The sequence below is a fragment of the Pseudopipra pipra genome, unplaced genomic scaffold (genome assembly GCF_036250125.1).
Source record: "Pseudopipra pipra isolate bDixPip1 unplaced genomic scaffold, bDixPip1.hap1 HAP1_SCAFFOLD_101, whole genome shotgun sequence".
NCBI classification, from domain to species: domain Eukaryota; kingdom Metazoa; phylum Chordata; class Aves; order Passeriformes; family Pipridae; genus Pseudopipra; species Pseudopipra pipra.
Window position 1 is genome coordinate 94,204 of NW_026990580.1, and position 6,025 is coordinate 100,228.

At 51.2% G+C, this 6,025-nt stretch overlaps 1 long non-coding RNA gene across 6 annotated transcripts; it reads left to right on the forward strand.

The window, feature by feature from the left end:
* Positions 1–241: 241 nt before the first annotated feature.
* Positions 242–5,757, forward strand: LOC135407946 (uncharacterized). Of its 6 annotated transcripts, XR_010427093.1 has the most exons (9): positions 242–1,169; positions 1,290–1,594; positions 2,136–2,247; positions 2,567–2,696; positions 3,131–3,223; positions 3,626–3,767; positions 4,152–4,329; positions 4,915–5,125; positions 5,686–5,757. It is a non-coding gene; the product is annotated as an uncharacterized LOC135407946 (long non-coding RNA). The 6 variants fall into 6 exon arrangements; XR_010427092.1 differs by lacking the exon at positions 3,131–3,223 and having other exon boundaries at positions 243–1,169; positions 5,686–5,755; XR_010427094.1 differs by lacking the exons at positions 242–1,169; positions 1,290–1,594; positions 2,136–2,247; positions 3,131–3,223 and having other exon boundaries at positions 2,435–2,696; positions 5,686–5,743.
* Positions 5,758–6,025: the final 268 nt, after the last annotated feature.

Genomic DNA, 6,025 nt, shown 5'->3' on the forward strand with positions numbered 1-6,025 from the left:
GGTGTGTATGGTAATAAGTGTTGGAGAATGTCCTGACTGTGGAACAGGAATGCAGGGAAGGAAAATGAACCCTCCTGTAATGCTGACCCCTCCCATCAGCTGCAGTAGAGATAGCTGTGTGTGCCCTTTGGGAGCTGATTGCCAGGGCACCCGTGGGGCTGGGATCATGGCAGGGTGTTGTAAGCAAGGAATGCCTGGCTTCTAAAACTTACCAACTGAGACTTAGAGGTTCCTTTGAAGAGCTGATTTCAGACAGGAAAATTGCCCCCCCAGGAGGGACTCTGTGCCTGCTCTCCCGTGGCTCCAAGGGATCTCTGGCCCTTCACGCCGGCACCGAGATTTTCTCGGGAAGGGCCTCAGATCCCCGGACCAGTCTGGGACACAGGCAAGATCCCCCTGCATTTTAGGACCAAATTGGCCCCCTGGAGGGACAGTGCTGTTGGTGCCCCCCGGGTTGGGGCACCCCGAGGACTCCAGCGCGCACCGAAAGGATTATTCGGGGAGATCCTCGGGGTGCCCGGCCCTGGGGAGCTCAAAGCAAGGTCCCTGCAATGGATTCAGGCATTGCTGAGAGTATCCCAGGGGTACCTGTCCCTGCTAGACATGGAGCTCTCTAATGGGCTGTAATTGGGTGATAAAAGTGGTGCTCCAAGTGCCAAAGCAGTGTGGGATTGGGATTAAGAAATGAGCAGTGATGGTCCAATTGGCTGTTTTCTCTTGAATATAAGGATAAGAGCTGCAGGAGTGCCAGGTGTGTGTTCCAGTCCCCAGCATTTGGTTTGCACATGTCCTGGTCAGACACAGGTCCAACTTCCTCAGTCCTTAACCCAACAGAAGGAGAATGAAGGACTGGCAGTGTTAAAGTGATTGGTGTGACAGGGGTTAAACTGGGAAAACATTGGGGAATTCCAGAGTTTGTCTGTTTGCCAAACTCACCCAAACCTGTGCTAGGAAGAGATTGAGTGGAAAAGTTGAGGCAGAAATGAAATGGAAAACTGGGGATATTGAAACTGTAATTGCTGAAACTAAATGTGTCCAAGCAGCAGCTCTTGTTGTGCAGGGAATAACTCCTGTCAGCAGCAAGGTCCCGACTGAAGTGGCAGCTGCAGTTGTTCCTGTGGTGTGGGCCAGTGGAATTGCAGGAGAGTGGAAGAGGGCAGAACCTGTAGGTATTACCCCTGATGTGGGATCTCTCCTGGTAAGGCAAAGCCAGTATCCTTTAAAATCAGAATGCCAGCTTGGATTGGTTGCAGTAACAGCTAAATTGGCTCATCCTGGTTTGCCTGTAGGATGTGAATGCAAGAACCTGCCAAGGAACCAATGACCAAGATGATTGATCAGTGCAGGATCTGAGAGAAGCACCTTGAATGACAACCTCGAGCAGTTTCCAGTATTGGATTGAAAAGATGGCCTTTGCTGCATCTCCTTGAGCAAGGAAAGCCAAGAAACCCATGATTTGGAAGGAGAAAACCTGGAAAGGAGGAAGGAAGAAAAGAAGCTCCCTGACTCCTCCTGAGCCCCAGACAGCCCATGAACTGCCTTGCTGGGAATGGTGGGACGGGGTGGACTCTGGATTGCTCCCTCTGGATGTGTGGTAAGACTGTTCTGCCAACTTTTCCAACAGCCTGTAAGCATTTGCTGCCTTGGCTAGATGGTGCAAGGGCAGCCTTTAAGCAGCTGAAGCATTCCCTGAGGAGAGCTCTGGGTCTGCCAGATGTCTCAGAACTGTTGGAAGCATCTTTGGTGGGGAGGGCAAACAAAGGCCAAGGTGTGCAGTGACCCCCTGAGAAGGGACTTTGAGTTAATGGCATCCCTGCAAGTGAACTTTGTGGGCTGTTCCCCCTGTAGGGCAGGTGATAGTCCGTGCTACAGTGATGGGAAAAATGGTTAAAAGAGAGCCCAAAAACCTGTAAATCCTCCTGGAGGCTCTTGGCCAACAGAGTTTCCTGAGTTCCCCCTGCAAGAAGGATAGTGATAGCTTTTGAGTGCTGGTAGATCCTTTGAATAGATAGCCTTGAGTGTGTCCTTGTTGCACCAGTAGGCCTTGTCAAACTCCCCATATTCCAGGAGATATGCATATTAAAATTTAAAATGATCTTCCTAATCCTTTGTTGTCTTGAGACTCTCCCCTGCAGGAACTCCAGGAACTCCTGGTGCCGCCTGGGCCGATGGATTGGACGCCCCAGCCCCTCCGTTCCTGCCCAGCCACTGGGTCCGTGTCCAGTGGTGGCACTGCCAGCCCTGCAGGTGAAGTGGGAAGGGCCTTTCTAGGTCTTGTGGGTCACATTTAGAGTAGCCAAAGTTGCAGAAAAAGGATGTTGGGTCTCTTCTTGAGTTCAGAAAGCTCCTTTGGATTGGTGAGCAGGACCAAGTGGATCCTTCAGAGTTCCCATCCGTGTTTGTGTCTCAGCCTGTGTTAGGATTCAGGGCTGTCAGTTGTTGTTGTCACTGAGGAGTCAAACTCTGCTTTAAATCATGAGACACTGGCCTAATGGCCAAGTGTCAAGAATAAAGGGGGAATGATATCTGAGTGTTGAGATGTAACAAGAGCTGATCCTTTTTGCAGTGGGATGTAGCCTGGAAAGTGCACAGAGCTGAGCCAAGGGATTGAAAGGGACCAAGCAAGGGAGGTGAAGAAAGAAGGAAGAAGGGAACTGAGGCATGAGCCAAGCAGCAGCAAGTTGCTGTGTAAGCAGGTGAGTTGTGTTGAGGTTCCTCAGGCAGGCACTGAGGACTTTGAGGGCTCCAGACAGAGCAGACCTGGGAAGGCCCTCGGTGAAGCCCTTTGGAAACCTTCTAAGGGTAGGTGTGTATGGTAATAAGTGTTGGAACATGTCCTGAGTAGGGATTAGGAATGCAGGGAAGGAAAATGAATCCTCCTGTAATGCTGCCATGTCAGCTGCAATGGAGATAGCTGTGTGTGCCCTTTGGGAGCTTATTGCCAGGACTCCTGGCGGTCTGGAATGATTTAAGAGCGTAGGAATAAAAGATTGCCTGGCTTCTGAAACTCATCAATTGAGTCTCAGAGGTTCTTGTATGAAATTTTAGGTAACACCTGAACTTTTGTGTGTACTTCTGAGTTCCGTTGGAAAGAGATTGTCCAGGGAAGAGGACTCTTGCTCAGTGCAAGAAGTTGCCCTTGATGAACTTCCCATCTGAGCTGATGCCCTTGGCAGGAGAAGTGCTCAGCAAGGAGGCTCTTTGCTCCTAGGCAGGAAGAAAGGTCAGTGCCCTTCCTCCCCAAGGCCCAGCCCAGCAGGGCTGGCAGGAGCTGCTGGTGTGGCTGCTCTTTGGGTTCTCAGCTGTGGCTGTGGGGTGGTGACATCGTGTTCCTGCCTGTGCTCCAGGGCAGCCAAAAGCCCAGCCCAGCCCCTGGGCCTTTCTGGGAGCCTGAGCTATTGTAGTACTGGGGATGGGGGTTTGGGTTTTTGTTTCCCTAAAAGTAGAACCGTTGGGGGGGATCTCTTATCTCACAGTTGTTGTTGTTTTGATATCTTAATTAATTACAACTTGAGAAGAAAAGCTTGTGTAACTTAGGAACTGACTTGCACTGGTTACACTGAAAGTGCCAAGGAGTTGTAGTGTCCACTGGATTGTTTGTATTGAAGCAGTTTGGTGTTTACAGAGGGATAATAACTCCTGTCAGCAGCAAGGTCCCGACTGAAGTGGCAGCTGCAGTTGTTCCTGTCGTGTGGGCCAGTGGAATTCCAAGAAAATGGACAAGGACAGAAGCTGTAAGAATTACCCCTAAGGCAGAGTCTCTCCTGGTAAGGCAAACCAAGTATCCTTTAAAATTAGGAAGCCAAGCTGGATTGGTTCTAGTAACAGCTAAACTTCCTAATCATGGTTTGATAGTAGAATGTGAATGGAAGGACCTGTAAAGAAAGGAAATGGGAAAGATGATGGATAGCTGGGAGCAGGGGCTGGCAGACAGTGGGATGGATGTTTGGTTGTGTTTGGGAATGAGCAGCTTGACCTGCCCAGGGTTGTCTGTGCTGGGGGTGGGTTTGGGTCCTGTGTGGCCACAGGTCTGTGCAGCAGCTGGAGCCTGGGCAGGTCTGGGGGCTGTGGTGTGCCAGGCTGCTGAGTTTGTTGTCCCTGTTTCCTTGGAGTGTCCCAGTGTCCCTGCTTGGCTGTTTGTTGCCCTGCAGGCAGAAGAGCCCAGGCCTGAGCTGGCTGAGTGTTGGTGTGAGCCAGAGTGGGTGTCCCTGCCCTCGGGCCAGTCCCCAGAGCTGCCTTTGGCATCCCCTGCTGAAGGGTGGGAGCTGCCCAGAGCCAGCAGCATCCAGCTGGAGGATCCAGGAGGATGCAGCTCTGCTTTGCTGGGAGGTAAGAGGTGGGGTGCAGGAGCTGGCAGGGGTGTTTTGCAGGCAGAGGGAGGGCAGGAGCAGGAGAATTGCAGGTGCAGCAGCTGGGTCAGTGCTGGATGGAGTCGGGGCTGGGAAAGGGCCCTGAGTGTCAGGGCAGGGGAGAGCCCAGGGTGGCCCTGGGAGCCCTGGGGCTGTGAACAAGTGCAGTGGGCAAAGGAATGGGCACTGGAGAGCTGGGCAAACAGCTGGAGGAGTTGCAAGGAGAACCAGGAGACTGGAATGCAGGAGCAGCAGCTCCCTGAGTGTGTGTGTAGAACCAGGTGTACTGCAGCCCTGAGTGAGGTGGGAAATGAACCTCAGGAGGCTGGGAACGAGTCCCACACACTGGTTAAAGTGGGATGGACTCTTCCCAAGTGTCTGAAAAGCTTTTCTTCAGTATTGCTTTATCAATTGAAAACTGGAGTGATTGTTGAAGTGTTGGCACTTGTTTTCCTGTGTCTTTGGTGAGGTGTTGACTCAGTACCTTTCTTGGAGCTGCTGTTGGATGAAGAGGTGCCCCCAATTGACCTGTAAGGTCCTTGTTTTTCTTCCCTGCTTCTCCCAGCTTGTCCAGGAGATGGAATTCCAGTGCTACAGTCTGGGTGGGTCATGGTGCTCCCAAAAGGAGCCTTTGTGCCTTCAGGACAAGTTTTGGTGCCACTGGAGCTGCTGGGAGAAGCATAGGGTTGGCAGTGAGAGGCCTGGAATGATGTTGCTGTGGCACAGAAGAAATGAGCAGTGATGGTACAATTGACTATTTTGTCTTGAATGTAATGGTAAGAGCTCCAGGAGTGCCAGGTGTGTGTTCCAGTCCCCAGCATTTGATTTGCACTTGTCCTGGTCAGACACAGGTCCAACTTCCTCAGTCCTTAACCCAGTAGAGGGAGAATTAAGGACTGGCAGTGTTAAGGTGATTGGTGTGACAGGGGTTAAACTGGGAAAACATTGGGGAATTCCTGAGTTTGTCTGTTTGCCAAACTCACCCAAACCTGTGCTAGGAAGAGATGGAGTGGAAAAGTTGAGGCAGAAATGAAATGGAAAACTGGGGATATTGAAACTGTAATTGCTGAAACTAAATGTGTCCAAGCAGCAGCTCTTGTTGTGCAGGGAATAACTCCTGTCAGCAGCAAGGTCCCGACTGAAGTGGCAGCTGCAGTTGTTCCTGTGGTGTGGGCCAGTGGAACTGCAGGAGAGTGGAAGAGGGCAGAACCTGTAGGTGTTACCCCTGATGTGGGATCTCTCCTGGTAAGGCAAAGCCAGTATCCTTTAAAATCAGAATGCCAGCTTGGATTGGTTGCAGTAACAGCTAAATTGGCTCATCCTGGTTTGCTTGTAGGACGTGAATGCAAGAACCTGCCAAGAAAACCAATGGCCAAGATGATTGATGAGTGCAGGACCTGAGAGAACCCCTGTAAGTGTCAACCTCAAGTAGTTTCCAGTATTGGATTGAAAAGATGGCCTTTGCTGCTTCTGCTTGAGCAAGGAAAGCCCAGAAACCTTGGCATTTGAAGGAGAAAATATGGAAAGGGGAAAGAAAGAAGAGAAGCCACCTGACTACTCCCTTAGCCCCAGACAGCCCATGAACTGCCTTGCTGGGAATGGTGGGACAGGCTGGACTCTGGATTGCTCCCTCTGGATGTGTGGTAAGACTGTTCTGCCAACTTTTCCAACAGCCT